Raw genomic sequence first — 19,297 nt, 5'->3', positions numbered from 1 at the left:
GTCAGCTCAAGGAGTATTGATTCTTGAGAGAAGGCAAGCAGCTTGCGTGGCAATTAAGTGTTTTCAGTGGTTTGAGTCTGAACCGTGATTTAACATATTCAAAAGTTGGGAGCATTTATAAAGCTTTCTTGATTCGTGTGGTGTTGCTGGTATATACCCATAGGACACCAGCAATCTGGGAAGTGTCCCGCAGAAGCAGCATACTCAAAAAGAGATGGGAGAGAAAGAGAAATAATGTGCAATAAAGCAAATGCAATAGAATCTTGGAATCACAGAATGGTTTGGATTGGAAACCTTCCACCTTCCACCACACCAAATGAGGTTCAATTGTAGAGTGGTTTGGTTTGGGTTTGACCTTAAAGATCATCTAATTCCAGCCCCCCTGCCTGGGGGTGGGGGCTTTCCCGTAGGCCCCCTTTAGGTACTGGAAGACTGCTCTAAGGTATCCCCAGAACCTTCTCTGCTCCGGGCTGAACAACCCCAACTCCCTCAGCCTGTCTTCGTAGGAGAGGTGCTCCAGCCCTTTGATCATCCTCGTGGCCCTCTACTGGACTTGCTCCAACAGGTCTGGGATGCCCAGAGCTGAGCGCAGGGCTCCAGGTGGGGTCTCACGAGAGCAGAGCAGATGGAGAGGGAGAATCCTCTTCCTCACCCTGCTGGCCACACTGCTTTTGGTGCAGCCCAGGATATGGTTGGGTTTCTGGGCTGCAAGTGCTCATTGCCTGCTTGTGGTGAGCTTCTCAGCAACCAACACCCCCACGTCCTTCTCCTCAGGGCTGCTCTCAATCCATTCTCCATCCAGCGTGTATTTGTACTTGGGATTGCTTTTTAGGATGTCCTTTTAGTTTGAATCATTTTTAAAATCAAACCGAAGTCTTGAATTAAATTGAGATTTTCAAAATATTGAGAAAAGATCTTTGGCAAGATCTTAAGTGCTGAGTAGATGTGTTTCTTTAACTGAATGCCAGCCAGTAGGAGTAGATTTTCTGTATTTTTTTTCTGGCAGATCTTGATGATTCTGTAGGACTGGACACTATTTTTAGCTATGATGAAAAGAAGAGTGAGCAGCCATTTCCTGACCCTCATCAGATTCCTTCTTCAGTTGTTTTGGAAGACTGATTAATTTCAAAGCATTCGAATGAAAACAGGATAACATTTTAAAGTTAATCAAGACCTGCTTTTCTGCAGCTGTGAAAGCCAACAAATATCTGTTCAGTAGAGTTGTAAGTGAAGGTGGTACATAATCAAATGCAGCTAGCAATTGTATGTATGCCTGCTTCCAGGTCTTGCAGCTTACCTTTCTTTCAGTGCTCTCCTCCTTTCTCCACACAGACACAGGCATATACACCAGGACTGTATTGTATCTAACTTCTCCATACGGAACAGGTGATATCTGCAGAAACATCCTTAATCGTCTCTTCTTTCTTCCCAGTTTCCACAGGACAGAGTGAGAAGCTGAAATGTTCTTGGCTTGGTGTAAGCACTGCTCTGCAACAATTAAAACATCAGCATGTTATCAGCACTCTTCTCATCCTAACCCAAAACATAGCACCCTACCAGCTACTAGGAGGAAAATTAACTTTGTCCTAACTGAAACCAGGACACTGACTCATGAAAGCTTCTCTCTCTGTTGTCTGTTCAGTTTGGAGGTTTTTGAGAGGAGCCAGAGCGCAGCCAGTCTTCGGTAACCTGGGTGTAGTTATTGTAAAAGTGATGCTTTTAAAAGCACAGACTGCAGAGGATGAGAATTTGGAAACATAACTTCCAATCACAGTTGGTGAAGCTTCTATTTTTAAATCACATCAGCATATTTAATTCCTTTACTAGTGGTAGTTCACTAGTACTGTGTGAAAGTTCCTTTATGAGAGGACTGAATCTCAGTATTTAAAGATGTCTAAGTCAGAGACACTCAGAAACAAGAGCTGTATCAAGGGATTTCTGTAGTAAATGAACAGCTAGTACCAAAAAGTCGAAGTGCAAATTAGTGGGAGGATTATTTTAAATAATCAATGGGTTTAAGGGCTGGCATCTCCAGCAGTGTGTTAGGACAGACCTTGCTGTACAATAGAATAATTAAGTGGTAGTAATGCTTCAGGTGCAAATGCCTGGAGTTTTGTATCTTCTATTTGCATGAATCCTATACAGTGGAATGTCTTAAGGAGCTGACAGTGCCTTATTTAAGTAAATTTTCCATCAACAGAGAGAGGATTTGATTTTTCTTTTTTAACTCAGCCTCCACAGTGACAATTAAATAAATGATCTACTTTATTTCACAAATTAACTAATGTGGCAACAGCTTCCATGAATTGCTGGATGCTACAGCATATGCAGATCAGTGCTGGATTCAGAGTCCAATAGCACTCGCCTCCCACTCCCAGCTGAGATAACTGCACTACTCAACATGTTTGCTGTTGTACCTGCAATGCGTAGTTCTTCCAGGCTTTCAGTGGGGTACTGATTTGATACAAAATCCTTCGCATTCAGTGTATGCCAGCCCTCATTTCAGGAAAGTAGAACAACAGCAATAGAAAAGGCTCGGTGTCACTCCATAACTTAAAGTAACTGGCAACTTAACTGGGATGTGGGACATGTGGCTTGATGTGCCTGGTCTGTCCCATTCATTGCAAAAATGTAACATAGGATTTACTGGAGTCCAGGTAAATACTGTTCTACATGTTTAGCAAGCTGACTTTTTTATTATTATTTATTTATTTATGTATTTATTTTTTTTAAGCTGCCCTGGTTTCAGTTAGGACAAAGTTAATTTTCCTCCTAGTAGCTTGTAGGGTGCTATGTTTTGGCTTAGGATGAGAAGAGTACTGATAACATGCTGAAGTTTCAGTTGTTGCAGAGCAGTGCTTATACTAAGCCAAGGATGTTTCAGCTTCTTGCTTTGTCCTGCCAGTGGGCAGACTGGGGGTGCAGCAAGAGCTGGGAGGGGACAGACCCAGGACAGCTGACCCAAAAGAGGACTGTTGTAGTTTAACCTGGCCTGCAGTTAAACACCACACAGCCGTTCGCTCACCTTCCCCCCTCCCTCTCTGGGATGGGGGAGAGAAACAGGAAAGTGAAGCCTGTGAGTTGAGATAAAGACAGTTTATTAAGACAGGAAAATAATAATAATAATAATAACAATAATGATGATATAGTACTACTACTACTAATGTGTACAAACAAGTGATGCACAATGCAATTGCTCACCACCTGCTGACCAACGCCCAGCCTAACCCTGAGCAGTCTGGCCCTCCTCCCCTCAGCTAGCCACCCCAATATATTGTTCTGCATGACATTAGATGGTATGGAATATTCTTTTGGCCAGTTTGGGTCAGCTGTCCTGGGTCTGTCCCCTCCCAGCTCTTGCTGCACCCCCAGCCTGCCCACTGGCAGGACAGAGTGAGAAGCTGAAACTTCCTTGGCTTGGTGTAAGCACTGCTCTGCAACAATTAAAACATTGGGGTGTTATCAGAACTCTTCTCATCCTAATCCAAAACAGCACCCTACCAGCTACTAGGAGGAAAATTAACTCTGTCCTAACTAAAACCAGAACATATGCTTAGAAGTGCCTGCTTTATTAGAAATTTTCCTTTGTCCTTATGCATTTGTGAAAATGTAGATTTTTTTTCCATGCCTTCTCCTTACACAATTCTTTTATAAAAACTTAAGCTAGGGCAAAAACATATTTTGTCATAAACACCCAGTTTAATATTTCTGAAAAGAACCTGGGTTGAACAAAACTCTGAAGCCTATGAACTGTTAGTGTATAACAATGATCATGGGAGGCAAGAAATGGGAGCAGAAATACTGGTTGTCCCATCATAGAACATTTTAATTAATTTTTCAGTAAGTGTACAATTCATTCTTTGATAAAGTTACTAGTTATATATTTGCTTAATAACCAGAATTTGTGAGACTTTCAGCAGGATGTAAAAAGCAGCTTTCATAATATTTTCTAGGCAATCTGTTTCCCTCTTTGGCAAGACAATGTTAACAACACCCTTCTAGTAAAAGGATTAGGTGGTTTAACTTAGTGACAGAAAATCCAATTCCAACTCAAAAACCTAGATACAAATATCTAAATTAAGCTTAGAAATTTAGGAAAAACAGCACTCTGCTTAGTTTTAGCAAAATCAGACATGTCACTGTTTCTCTCTGTAGTTTATCAGTGAGGAGAGCTGATGGAATCTGAAAACAGTCCAAAGAACATACAGGCTGGAAAATGTTTTCTAACAGCAAACTTGTGGCATCTGAGTCCAATTCTGTCTGAGCTCTTTTCTATCACTGGATCTATGTTTCCATCTCCCATCAGCAGATGAGGCCTGAGCACTCATCTGGAATCCAGAATGTTTTGCTGAGAGCAGGTACCTAAAAAGGCAAAGGGAATTGATGGAAAATAGAAGAAAATTGCTACCCCTGCTTCTTTCTGCTCTGTCTTCAGCATAAATTTACCATCCTTTCAAATGTCTAGAATGCAATTTATTTGGCTATTGTAATTTCTGTATGGTAGATCTCTACAGTATGAGCTAGTTACTGTAAAGTTTCTTTGTAGTTACTGGGATTGCTATCAGTGAAGTTTAGGATGTGATTTTTGTCATCCAAAAGCAGGAAATTAAACAAATTAAGCCCTAAAAATGTTTATTGTACTCCACTGTCAAGGAAAGGAAGCTATACTCTTAGCTATACTCTTATGTGGTTGCCTACAACATTGGTATTAACATTTCGTGAAATTAATACCACCCCTCCAGGCCATGAAGATGATCAAGAAGTTTAGGAAATCTTGCAGTCAGTGAAACACCTGAAGAGGCCTGGGTTTGGCCAAAGCTCTTTGCTTGGTACTTAGCTTAACCAGGGATTACTCAAAGTGTGAGCAACTTACTTGAAAAGAGGAAGTTTGCAAAAATATTCCCTGGGTTTTCACCCTCGAGTGTGCAGTAAAAACAAGTAGACAGTAAACATTCAAGAATCCTAAAACCTGGCTTTACTCCTTGTTTTCCAATAATGAATTTAGTCAATTCTTTTCCAAAATTATTCACTAGCTTTTTACACCCAAAACGTTAATTTATAAGGCATATTTCCCTATGTTAGATAAACCTAAATGTTAAATTACTACTTCAGTTTTCAACATGGTGGTGTTTTTAAGCTTCTCTCACGTATGTAAAATAGATGCATTTACATGCCATATGTCCAACTCTTTCCCATTAAGTTATAAATGTGTTACCAAAGAAGAAACAGGAAATGACTTAAGTCCTAACATGTGCTATCAAAATAATTTTAAATGTTGCACAGCCACACGGAATTGTTTGACTCAGTGTTGCAAGACCTCAGTACCAGATTTTGTTTGCAGTGTAGGAAAGTTAGGGAGCTATGCCAGAACTCAGCTGTGTTGTATTTGCTAGAAGGACTTCATCAGTTCGTGTATCTCCTCCACAAAATCCTCAGATTGCAGCTGTGGTGTTTGTGTCATGTCTGATTATTTATTTTGTAAGCAAACTGAGAAGAAGAAAGGCATGTCACTAATAAAAGGCTTAACGTTCACCTCTAAGAAAGAGTGTGGCTCCAAGCACTGACAGGATCCACGTGACCCTTCAACTTCTGCCTTTATTCCTGGTTCACAGAAGACCAACAGTGATCAAAAGGTGTTTCTGTCCAGTGGCAACATGATGACTGGACTTGCACATGTCAGGATATTTTGCAGTCGCTGACATCAAGGTCAACACAGTTCACAAAAAGTCACCTGAATAGTCTAAAGATGGGGGAGACATAAGGCTGTTCTACTGTTGCTTTTTTTTTGAGTGGAGAGAGGGTTTGTTGAGAAAATACAGCTATTTAGACAATGAATTCAATGCTTCCTGCCACAGTCAGTACCTCATATGAAGAAAATAATGAATGCTAAGTAAATGCTGTTGAAGGATTTGATAATCTCAATAAATCCAACCAGTAGAGACTTTTTTGCCACCATGTAAAGTATAAACTGTTATTTGTAACAGTACTCATCTCTCTACTGGTAAGTGTGTGATTCATTGGTTTTTACCTGACTGAGTATTTCATGCTAGGGGCAGCTGAGTAGGCACAGAAGAGGTGGACTCTGAAATCCCATTTACGATTACAAACCTTTGGCAGTGTGATGTTTTAGCGAAGAGACTGAAAATATGAAACTGTATGCAGATATGTTATGCTGAATGTATATGCTTGACTTCTATGGCCTTGTCCTGTAAGACCTTCACTGTACTTCACTTCATCAGGATGATTAAGGAAGAGAAAAAAAAAAAACACAACAAACACAAAAACAACCCCCCCACACACACACATTTACCATAAAATTCTTAATGAGATATAAATAATCTCAGCTCAAGATACTATAAAGGACTACTTAGCATTTTGCTTATGATTTTACATAATTCATCTAAATATAGTTAATTGCAGAGCAGATTTATTTTTGTTGTGCATGACATTTTCAGACTGTAGCTTGATCACTTTGTTTCATAATGGTATCCCACATATCTATTTTGGTGTATCTGTAGGACTTGAAGCAAATACCTTTTCTATTCTTACATTTCAAAGCCTCTGGTATCTCTTCTATTTATGACTATATGATGATATTGCATGTGTATGCATGTATATATATAGAGAGAATATATATATGTATAACATGATTAGGTCAGTACTATACAAACAATATTTGAGGGCTAATAATGTCAGTATTAAGGTGGGTTGATCTTTCAGTTTTGCAAGTAGTCTTTTTCTAACCTCACTGTCTTATGGCTTTCCATTCAAATCTGAAGTCACTGAAGCATATGAGTGTGTGCTTAAATATAATTGTGCATTTAAGTCCATTCTTACTGAGCAAATCCCTTAAGGCTATACTCAGAGTTAATCAGTATGTTACTGAATTGACCCCCTTTTCAGCAGATTATGAGAAATTTGTACTTCCGAAGAGTCCCTCTCCTAGAGACAGATCCACTTAGTAAGTAGAAATGCTCTGATTCAAAGGAGAGGGTCAGGGTGTGTCACTGTAACTTATTTTTAAGGCCAAAAGAAACCACTGTGATTATTTTCCTCCTGGTTGAGTTTTAGTTGAACATTTATTGGATAAAATTCAAAAGAGAACACGTATATAACTTGTTGCGGAACTGAATCAAAGGGCATGTTCAGTTATTACAAAAAATAATGGATGCTGGGTGTTATTTGGGAGATCATCTTGTGAATTGGTGTTACTTAGAGGACATAGTAAAGTATATTATATCTTTGTTTAGTGAGGAGGTGTATCTTAATTTATTACCTTCAAATATCAATATTAAGGTTCTTCAGTGTGATTTCTTAAAAGTATGAGGTGTGTGTAATAATTCCATCATCCACATCCCAAGTTTTTCATTCCGGATGAACCATTTGAACCCATTAACTGATTTTAAGCAAATTTAGAAGAAAGCTGCAAGTTACAAAGATGTCATTTTCACAGATATTTTGACAATAAGCATCTAAAGCAAAGAGAGACTCAGTTAATGTCCCACTGGCAGAAATCCTGCAGGACACTGGTTCTTACTACTCATCAGGACATCTATCAGGGGTGTTCAGCAATTAAGCAACAATTACTTCCAGTAATTTCTGCTGTTCTTGAAATGTATTTCTTCATGGCAACAGTGCTGTTTCTGCTGCATGTCTGAGACTCTTACAGAATAAACTATTTCAAATTGACTTCAAAATTACAGATGGAGTGTTGGACCATACCACACAAAGTGCCAAGCCCATTACTCCCATTAACTATTCCTTGTTGAACCCCATCTCTCATTTATTCTTACGTTATGATCTCTTCTCTGAGGGAACCATCTCTCTATCACAGGCATAGTAAGCATGAATCTATATCTCCTCTAGACACTTCTTCAATACAGAAAGCATTAATTATTTTTGGGTGGCTGTAAGTGCACAGCTATTAGTCTAAAAACAGAAACCTATTAGAGCTTCGTTAATAATTTCAAGTCAAATATTCTATTGGAAGGGTACACTATAATAAAATCATATTAATTCCCTTCCTATGGCATCACTGCTGTCGAAGGTTATGTCTGCTGTCTTGTTCATGCTGGTTCTGCTCTGTTATGTGATTATACATGTACAAATAATGTGGTTTTGGTCAATGGCTCTTCAGTGTGAAAAGTTAGAAATACATCTGAGAGCAGTGACAAGAATCAAACAGAAATCTTCCTTTGTTCCCATGATCTACAGCCTATACTACGTATAAATGTATAAAAACAGCACACAGCAATGATGACAAAAGACATTAATTTGGTAGTCAGAACTTTGACTCCTAAGGATCAGGGAAGGAGAAACTGGCAGGGGGTTGGGGGACAACAGTTCCAGAAGCAGTCAAACCAAAATGTCTTTATGTCTTTTTCTTTTTCTTTTTTTTTTCTTTTCAAAAAGCCATCCTTTTGCTATTTTCATCTTCCTTCTTACATGCCCTATATGTTTCACTGGGCAAGAGTTGCCATGTGCTATGGCTTGTTTGGCGGTGCCCCTGTGCTGACTGGCCAGCTGGCAGCCAATTCACAGGATGACTTTCCAAAGTGACCGGGCTTATGCACTGGAGTCTACTTGCCTTCTCCTCTCCAGCCTGCAAAGTTAATTTAGGCGTCTCCTTTTCACTCTGCTGCCAGTTTCCATAAACAGTGTAGGAACTTCGTGTTCTGAGATTCGTAGTCTGTCAAATCTTGTCTGGATTCACCAACAGGTTCAAAAGTAGCTGTCATCTGTGATAGATGAAGACAGGGCACAATCCCCCAAGTTCTGTTTTCTCTGGAAACTGAACTTTGAAAAATAACAGGTTGCCTGTATTTGGTGTCTCACTTTTTTAAACTAGATATATTTGCCAATGCTGTGATGCAATAAATATGAACAATCATGCAACCTTTAAAGTCATACATGGTTAAATTGTTCTTGCAAGGAACAGCATGATGTTAAAGTGAAATAATATATAGGAGTGATTGCTGAATTTTCCAAACTGTAAATGAGACCCTTTTTAGTACTGAGGAATAATACATAGCTGCATCTAAGTGTGCTCCCTTTTCTGTCAGTAGGATATTTGTCCTTTGTTTTAAATAGAGACAAAGTCTCAAATGCAGTAATTATGGAGCAGTAATTTATTTATTATTAATTATTGTTATTTACCAGTAGTTGATGGAATTCTGTCAGAGAAAAAAATCTCATCTGTCATGACATTTCTTATAAAATAATATATTTTTTCATATTTTATACTTAAAATAACATGGCATACCTTTTCATCAACATCAGGTACAATTTAACAAATAATACTTCACTATTAAGCAGTTGCATATCTTCTAAAAGACTGTCGTTCTTTGGCAGTGGGGTAAAAGCATATGGACCTTAAATCCTAATGAAACTATTAGCAGGATGGAATAGGACAACCTATGAATACATTGTCCCCATTCAACTTTTTGTGATTTTTTTATCTTAGACATATTGTAGAGCTCCTAATAAAAGAAGTGTAATTTTAGTAATTTGAGAAATGACTAAACAGTGACCCAGAGGTGGCAGAGCTGTTCTTGTAGCTATGCTGGAAGCTCAACACGTGAATCTGAATAGGCGTGCTGTCGGAAGCATCATATTCTCAGCCTCACACAGGACACCTTAGTTTCTTCACACCAAGTGCACCTATCACAGAGATTGCAGGTGTGACCGTATTTGTAATTGAGCAATCAGCTTATTTAGAGCAGTGTTTCTAGTCATTTTCTGTCTGATAAATGCTTCAGACTTGTGATCTCATCTCCTGACTCTAGCTTGACATCCTGATCCCGTGTGCTAGCTTTTGACACTTTGCTTTCTTCTCACTTATAGTTCCTGACCTTAATCAGGACCATCTAATTCCTGCCTGCCTTATGCCTGTTCTAACCATTACACTGTGTTCCCCAACACGGTATTGTGTGATTAGTATCAAAAAAAAAAAAAGTTATTTTTTGCAGGCTAAATGGAAAATCAGTTTTAAAATTACTTCTGCTGTACTCTTACAGGATACAGTTGCTCTGGGTGAAGTGTAACTGAAAAACGGAACTGAGTCCATTAAAATAATCTATTAAGAAATATCAGAAAGATTTAAATCTAAATGTCTACATCTGTTAGTGCTGTTGAGATATTTCTTTAGCACCTGCTCAGCAGGGGGGAAGAAGACTTAACAGAATTCAGAAGTTAGTTAGAAAGGAGAAGTTCCGTTTTCATTATGACTAGATCATAAAATAATTTTTAAATCTTGTACGGTTTAAAGAAATGTTTGAACAAGTGGCTTCTCCAGATGAAAAATATCTCATGGTAGTACAGATATTAGCTATCTTTGTTCCTGTTTTTTTTTTGTGGTTTGTTTGTTTGTTTTGTTTTGTTTCTCTCCTTTCAGAGAATGGATTCACGCCTGAAAATATTAATAAAATAAGGCTTATGATGAGTTGCTTTTGGGCCATTTGTCATTTCAATCCCTAGACCTGAGTGACAAACATATGGTGTGTGTAGGGTGTGTGTATTTGTGGGGGGGGGGGTGAAGGGAGAGTCATGCTGCCCATAAATTCCACTGGAGGTGACTACATTTATTACTGGCACTAGGGTATTGTATTAAAATAAAGCTTTAGATTAGAAATTGATTATTCTTTGGGAGGGTTGGTGTTGGTTGTTTTTTTTTTTGTTTGTTTTGATTTGTTTTTTAGGGACACAATATACAAAAAGCATAACTCGCCAGTGCATCCTGCACATGCAGGGGAGGAATTGTTCATTCCCTTGGAAGCAACTATTTTTTTTCAGGGAGAGAAATTCCCCCAAGACATTTTACTGAATCAAGCAAGAGAACAGTAAAATACTCTGAGCAAAGAGCTGGGATCCTGACACCAAAGAAGATGATGTTGAGTGAAGTAGATAGTTAAGCAGAGAGGTCCAGAGTGAAAAATGCCTTGTACCCCAAGAGGACGAGGTAGAGAAAGCCTGAAAGGGAAGGCAAGCCCTGACAGTACACAGTGAGTGGGGAGAAAGTTGTGTGGGAATCCTGTTGCTTCATGTTCTTTTTTTTGCTAATCAAATGGAATTTCCTTTCCTTAAAAAGTTACTTTTTTTTTTTTTTTTTTTTTTTTAAATAATGCATGCTTTCTGAATTTAAAAGCCTTTCTTATTTTTGGTGGGCTTACTATAAGCAAAAGGAATAGGCTAGTCTCTTCCAAAATACTGATGCATGCATTTTCAAACCAGCTGTTAGTAACTCATTACTTTATGCCAACTGATACTGGAAGAGCAGGCACAGTTCCAAGTCAGGATGCAATAGAGAAGACAAAAATGAGTCTCTTAAGCTTCGTTCCTCTTTCCTTTCCCTTTGTAAGGAAGGATGCCATTCAGGTTAAAACAGGCCAAAACATGGAAAGCTGCAAGTGCACTACAAGTTGTAGAATACCACCAGCCTAGATACCAAGATGGTAGTAGTGGCAGTAACCATTCAATTCTGCTGCTTCCTCTGTCTTTGGCACTGGCATGTCTTAGTGACTGCCTCACATATGAGAGAGGAAGGAGATTAGTGACAAAAATATTGCTGGTGGAAGTATTGAACATTTTATTATTATTATTATTATTATTATTATTATTATTATTGTTGTTGTTGTTATTGTTATTGTTATTATTATTATTATTATTTTGTTATTTTTTCTCCCTTGCAGGTGGTTCTGTGACAGTAAATAAGAAAGATCTGTATGGAGAATACAGAAATTTGGCCTCTTAAATCATGATTGAAAAAAAGAGATTTGGGAATCTAAATCTAATAGGTGTTACATGGGTCTTAAATCCCTTTTGTTTCCAGTTTTTCCAAGGAATTAAGACATCTAAAATGCTGTGAAATGGTGTTTTGTTTTGTTTTGTTCTGTTTTGTTTTGTTCTGTTTTGTTTTTTCCTCCAGTATGTGTTTTGAATCCCTCTCATGGGTTTTAGTGTCTAACATTTATATGTTCTTTTCAGCCCTAACTTACAGAACTTGGATTCCAGGCACTTGAGTCATCTGGTGCTTTGTAATAATCTATCCAGTTCAGGGTGGGTGGGGGGCAGTGTATGTGGAGGGAGTGCTAACTGCCACATGCAAGTAAAACTTGGAATTTAACATAATCATTATTTGACATAATTAGATTTTCCAGTAACCATGAATTAGCAAACAGCAGGTCATATTTAATCAAATATTTTAAAAGGAGTACACTTGAGCATTTTATTGGCTAATGTCACTATATTTAAGTGTCTGTCAGTATTTTCATTAGGAACCATATTTTGGAAAACGGAGTTTAATTAAACAGTAGCTCAACTGCTCTAAATTTTGCGAGCTGGCATGCAGGCTAGATAGAAAATATTTCACAACATAATTATGGCCCCAGAGGAACTGAAGCAAGCAGACAGGACTTTCACCTAAGTTCTCAAAGTACAACTGTGATGAGCAAAGTCTAAAGAAGCTGAAGTAAACAAGGGAAGGGTTTTTTAATTTGTTTTGTTTTCATGTAGCTTAATAGAAGTTACAATGTAATCAGCTGGAAGGTGAAAAGAGCTTAAAAAGCAAAAGCAAAATTGCATTGTCTGATTTTTGAGGAGGAGGGAGAATGTATTGTAACAGGTCTTCCTCTGCTCCTCAGAAACACCAGATCTGTTAAGTAACTGCAAATATATGCAGTCAGCGCTTTATAAGCATGTGCAATCAGAGTGTAAAATTCATAAAGAAGTCAACAGGAGAAGTGGCATATAAATTTTGTTGCAAATATATCTCCAGGGATATATGGAATTATTTAATAATCTCTTGATATAATGCTGGCACTTTCAATAGAAGAGGAGAGGGCCAATTTTAAGCATTGGAGGTTATTTTTAAACCGTATCATCAGCCAGTGTATGTAAGGTCCAAACAAAAAGTGCTAAAAGTGGCAAAGAAGAAGCTGTTCTGTAATTGTACTGTATGGCAGTTCAAAGTCCCATCTTGGAAGTTAATTAAAAAGTCATTTACATTCAACCATGAACAGGACTGAACTTCCAATACCAGTAAATGAGGCATGTCATCACTGCCTGGTATATTTCATACCCACCTTTAGTTCATTTAGTTTCCAAAGCATATAATTCTTTCTCAAGTTTCTTCAGTGACTCTAAAAGACCAATACAGTACTGAGAACTACTGCAGCACAGATGTTCTGTCAGTGCAGATGCTAGAAGAGTGGTGAATTGGTAAGATGCACAGAGAACTAAAGGTGAATTATTTCAAGCATATGGATGAAATCTCCTGCCAGACAAGGATGTTAAGGTAGATGATATGAACATGTGCTAGAAATTTTTGTACTAGAAAAATATTGTCTGAAACAGAGCCTGACTGAATAGGTGTAGATCACAGGTGTATGGTTTTGTTTTTCTGGTTTTGTTTTTAAAAGAGTGTGATAGAAATGGCAGAGGTTTAAAGAGTGTGTTTTGTTTGTTTGTTTGTTTTATTTTTAGCAACAACAACAAAAAACAGATTGTGGTCAATTGTGACAATAAAATAATAAATTTAGTTCTAGGGAGCATAGGACTGAATGCATAATAATAATAATAATAATAGTAATAGAAAACCTCAGTAACAGTATGCATATTCAGATGTAACATATGTTTAATTTGTCACTTCAAATTTGTTCCAAATTTTTTTTTTTTTGGTGGTAATTTTAACTTGTGATCTGTCAGATTTTCTGTTTTCTGGCTTTCTAGCTCTAGCGATCTGCTCGATTGGGTTGTCCATACTTCACTGAAAGATGTTTTGTTGTTGTTGTTCATTCCCTTCCACAATCCTTTTGTCATCTCATTGACCTGAAGCTGCAGTTTCCAGCTGTACCCAGCTGTGTAAAGATGTGTAGGAAAACTCTCTTCTTCCTTGTTTGCTCACTAGATTAATGGCTACCCATGGTTGCTGCTAAATTTCTGAAGATTCTTCTAGTAATTCTACAAGTAGAGGTGGCCTTGCTTTGTCCATAGTTAGCAAGAAACCTAGCTGGAAAAAAGCTGTCTTCCTCGATTTCAGTCACTTCCCCTCAAAGCATAATGATATTTACTGCCAGTCAAGGCGTGTTAGATGCTGGCTGGCTCCCTAGAGTATTTGCACAGAGTGTCTGTGGTGGGTTGTGAGAGTAGAAGATGAAGATGAGTAGAAGATATTGCAGTCCCGCCACAGTATCAAACTATAGTAATTTTTTTGTGTGCTATGAGTAATTTGATAGAATTGTGCAAATACAGTCAGAGTAGACTAAATTTATGTTTCCAGGTGATCTGAAAATATGCAAATCTGATATTCCTCAATGTCTGACTGCAGCCAAAAATGGTAGACACTAGAAAGGAAGATTTGACAAATGGTGGAGTCAAGAATAAATGAGTTCAGGGGTCCAAAGAACAGAATGGAAGAGAATTTTCTTGTGAAGAAATCAGGTAACTTAGTTGCAGCTCTGTGACTTGCTTACTAGCCAAATCTCTTTCTCCTTTTTTTTTTTTCTTTTTTTTTTTTTCTTTTTTTTTTTCCAGTGAGAGTTTATGATCAAATTGAATTATTTACCACTCACCAGTACTCAGTTATTATCATTCATAACTCAGAATGGGATGTTTCCTAAGCATTCTTTTTTTTTTTTTTTTGTGACTGAATGGAAAAAAACTCTCAAGTAGGAAAAATAGGAGCAGGAAAGCATGGCTAAGCTGTAAAAAATAACATATTAAGGAATAACACTAGTAATTTTTTTTTTCAGGAATTCAAAGAAACATCCAGCTCTTCCACCTCCCTCTCCTTTCTACTGATGCTAAGCTTCATTCCTTCATTATCCACTTTTCTAACTCATCTCCATTGAGCAGTGCAAGGGGACTCACACAGTGCCCTGCTCCAGCATGAGAAGTGTCTAATGATGCTTTTGCTTGACGTTTCTTTTTTTGTTATTGTTTTCCTTGTTGAGCGTGAAGGTGGTTGAGTGACTTGGGACAGGTGTAAAAAAAAAAAAAACACTTTCAAATATTATTAGAATGATAGGAGTCTATGAAAAACATTTAATTTCACCTTCATATATCACAGATCCATTGTATTGCACTAACAGTTGGATAATGTGCTATGGGGCCATAATATGTGACTGTAAGTGGTATTTGTGACAGGGAGAAGCTGCTTACCTGCAGCTGTCTTGTCCTCTCTTGCTGCAGATTGTCCCTAAAACCACTTCAGGATCAAATCAGGAGTTGAAGTAGGCTGGACATGAATATACTGGGAGTTGAAGGAAGTAAACTTTAGTTGTGCCATGGTTGGCTTTATTTGCAGAAGAATTACCTTAATTCAAGTAAGATGGTTTTGCTGATGAATGAAGGGATCCCCATGGGCACCTTTCCGTAACATGCATAATCTACCACATTTCCTCAGCTCCTCAACCTTCCTTAAGTTTTTGTGAACAGATCTTAGGCAAAGATTCTCTCAAGCATTGAAGGATCTAGCATGTACATTCATATGATGCCTCATCTCTTAACTTGCTGCTACACTCCGGGCCCTTATTTCAAAACAAATAGCTCCCTATTTCCCTATTTCCTCTGCTTCCTAAACTAAACAGATGATAAGAAAGAAGCAGGAAGCTCAAGGTATCAGGGGCCAACAAAGAGGTCAGCAGTCCTCTGAAAGAGAGAAGCCTCAGTTGTTCCGTTACGATTTTGAAACTAACCACAACAATTCAAACTTAATCCCATAGTTGGTAGGGTGGGAGCCTTTGTTTATAATGTGACATTTTATTTCCTTAACAATGTCTCTGGCATTTTGCATTAAAATTTCACCTATGTGAAGTGTACTAAAATCTGTCTGACATTTATTTACTCTTTATGCTTGAAAACAAGAAATCCATCAGGGGACTGTAAAAAACATAGTATTGCAAGTATTGCAACAGCTTTCTCTGAAATGAATAGGATGAGATAGCTTTTAGAATTGTACCTTTTTTGCTTTTTTTTTTTTTTTTGTCTTCTTAAATTGGATTTTGGATCTCTTGTCAAGTAAAATAATGTAAGATTATTCCGAGAAGAGCTTTTTTTTTTTTTTTTTTTTCTTTAATTAGAATTCAAGAGGGAAAACCTCTAACAACTTTAAATTACACCATACCAGGCCAGCACCCTGATCTTTAAATGAAATGCTTATAAAAATTTAAACTGCTCTAGTAATTTTAAACCAGTGTATGCTGCAATGCCCAGAACCCTGATTGCCTCCAAATTTCACTTCCAATAAATTTAAATTGCTTTGTGCAATGCAGAGTGATTTAAAATTATTGGAGTGCTTTAAATTCCATACTGAAGTGCCTATAAAATTTGAAGTCCTCCAATAATTTTAAATCACTTCATGTTGTACTGTGATTTAAGCCTATTTGAAAACAAAGGTCCAAGCAACCTATGCTTTAATTTGTAATGATAAACAACATTGGAAAAATGGCAGTTAAAGATGTATATGAAACATGCCACTTCTCAGTGAACTAACTGAAATAAAGTTGTCAAATGTAAGAAGGAAGCATTCAAAGACAGAAGTTAAGCTGCTTTTGTACCTCTTTACTCTGTGCTGATGCAGCCTCACCCTTGAGTCCTGTGCGCAGGTTTGGGTGCCACAACGTGAGAAGGTCATAAAACTATTAGAGAGTGTCCAAGGGAGCCTTGCTTTCATATGAAGATAGTGGAGGGTCTAGAAGGCATGATGTATGAGGAGCAGCTGAGGTCCCTTGGCTTTTTCAGCCCAGAGCAGAGCAGGCTGAGGGAAGGCCTCATGGCGGCCTGCAGCTCCCTCACGAGGGGAGCGGAGGGGCAGGCGCTGAGCTCTGCTCTCTGGGGACAGTGACAGGACCCGAGGGAACGGCATGGAGCTGGGACAGGGGAGGGGCAGGGTGGGGGTTAGGGAAAGGCTCTGCACCCAAAGGTAGGTCAGGCACTGGGACAGGCTCCCCAGGGCAGTGGTCACAACACCCAGCCTACTGGAGTTCAGGAGGCATTTGGACAACGCTGTCAGACCCATGGACACGTGGTCTGATTTTTGGATGGTCCTGTGTGGCACCAAGGGTTGGATCCAATGATCCTAGTGAGTTCCTTCCAACTCAAGACATTGTGTTATTTTTTGATTCTGTTAGGATAAAAGAATAACAAATTTATTTATTTATTTATTTATTTATTTATTTATTTTTGAGAGCGAGAACTACTTTCATAGCACAGGTCCTTTGGAGTGTGAGATTAGGGAAGTTTGTGAATATACTTGATTGAAATTCGTCACCTTTGTCACAACTGTAATTAATATAGATGACTGCTGTTCTATTATATGACTTTGTGCATGCTACTGAGTGGGAGCACACCTGAAAGATGTGTCAAGGCAACACATCCACATGTTATTTGGAATATGTCACACATCAGTGAAGCCAAATTCTACTCTTAATTACATCACTGTATGTTCAGAGGTGCTTTCTTCACTTTAGGATTTGCTTTGAAAAGCACTTAGTAATCTTTCAAGATAAAGTGTATCTTAAAAGACAGTATCTTTACAGGGTAGTTTCCTGCCTTTTCTTTTGTATCTTTAGCAGGTTTTTGTCATCTAATGAGCCAGGAAATAAGTAGCAATAATAACAGTGTTACAGTGACTCATATTAATGCCTCATTTTGTATCTATTGTATCTTACATGGGCAACACTTTCCAAAAACATACAGTGGTAGCTTAGCTTTGCTTCCAGGGAATTTCAAAGGGAGTTTTCTCTTTGTGGAGGTAAAGACTGTTGGTTATTTGCATGAATATTCTTTGAGGGATAAAAATCTTGTGGAATTTTGTTATTTCTTCAATGAGAAATGTAGCAAAATCCATTGAATGAAGAAAATAATCATATGAGATAGAACTAAAGTACATCTTCATGCATAAATGGAGTCAAAATGGTTATGGCTGTTTGAAGCCGTCAAAGATACTGTTATTTTATGACCCATGGAGAAGTAGCTTAGTGTTTAATCTACTCCCCTGTAATAGATTTCTCTTTGTTGTTGTTGTTTTGTTTATGCACCAAATAATACACTCAAAACTAATGCAATAAATGGCATAACCTTAGCTAATTCATTAGAGGAATTAATTTTTTGTTTATAGGCATAACTTCACCTAAAATTGACACTGGAATTATGAAAGAGATACATCATTAGTTACTTGGAATCACACCATTAGTCTGAGGAAAAACTTAGAATCTTTTTACAAATGTGTAAAAGGAATTTTACATAGGCAGAATGGAAACACCAGCAGAAAATGGAAAATCAGCACCATTCTAGTGGAATAAGTAAACCAACTTTATTATCTCTAGAAATTCTATGGACACATATGAGAATTATACTTGAGCATAAATTACATAAATTGAGGTTAAGGGTCCAGTCACTTTTTTTTTTTTTTTCTTGGCTAGAAAGTGCTTAGAAGACTGTCCTGCCCATGCTCTGCTTCTAGGCTGTGTGTTCCTGGTAGTGAGGTTGCAATTGTCTTTGACTGTGTCGTAGATTTAAGTGACAGTAAGCTTTGTTCCATCTTTGTTCCATCTCAAATGAAATTTATTTGATTGGTTGGTGACCTCAATAATTGTTCTTTCCTAGGCTAGGAAGCTGTGAATTTCTGGGATATGACAAAGCCAGACAGGTGACAAAGTACATCTCTTGGCAATGTAAGATGCATCTGACCCTAGCTGCTTCTTTTACTCTTGTGCCTTCTGAGGTGTACTAGTACAACATTGTGAAATAAACAGAAGAACTGCTCACAGGTAAATAAGAACAGCAATTTATTTATTTATTTATATATATATATTTTAAAGCTGTCAATGGCACTGTGAGAAATGTACAGCCTTTCCGTTGTTTCAGAGTAATTTTTTTACCATTAGTAAAATTCAGCTTCAGGTGGAAGGGCTACTGGCATTTGTTGTTTAACTGACAAGAACGTTTTTATTTAACAAAACAGAGAAGCAATTTTGGGATATAACAGCATTGCCTAAAAGTGGATAAAGATAACTAAATACACCAAAACTTTTATTTTACTGTTTGCCTTTAGAATTCTGTGTGGTTACCATGAGCATCTTTTTTTTTTTTTTTTCTTTCCTTCTCTCAAGTATTTTCCTTAGAAGAGATTCTTAATTACTTCTTTCTGCATAGAATTAAGTTTTATGTGCTGGGTTGACCCCAGCTGTCAGCTAAGCACCACACAGGCACTTGCTTACTGTCTCCCACAATCAGACAGGGGAAAGAATAGAAGAAAGAAACCAAGAAAACTTATGGGTTGAGATAAAGGTAGTTTGAT

At 37.8% G+C, this 19,297-nt stretch overlaps 1 long non-coding RNA gene across 1 annotated transcript in view; it reads left to right on the top strand.

Annotated features, from left to right (window-relative positions):
• The window catches only part of LOC140001732 (uncharacterized), a 38,499-nt gene extending 19,741 nt beyond the window's left edge, over window positions 1–18,758 (top strand). The window contains exon 3 of the long non-coding RNA XR_011807240.1: window positions 18,604–18,758. This is a non-coding gene — a long non-coding RNA (uncharacterized lncRNA). The remainder of the gene's footprint in view (window positions 1–18,603) is intronic.
• Window positions 18,759–19,297: the final 539 nt, after the last annotated feature.

Source organism: Anas platyrhynchos, chromosome 2, assembly GCF_047663525.1.
Source record: "Anas platyrhynchos isolate ZD024472 breed Pekin duck chromosome 2, IASCAAS_PekinDuck_T2T, whole genome shotgun sequence".
Lineage (NCBI taxonomy): Eukaryota > Metazoa > Chordata > Aves > Anseriformes > Anatidae > Anas > Anas platyrhynchos.
Note: the sequence above shows the minus strand (reverse complement) of the source record. Positions and strands in the feature narration are given on the sequence as shown.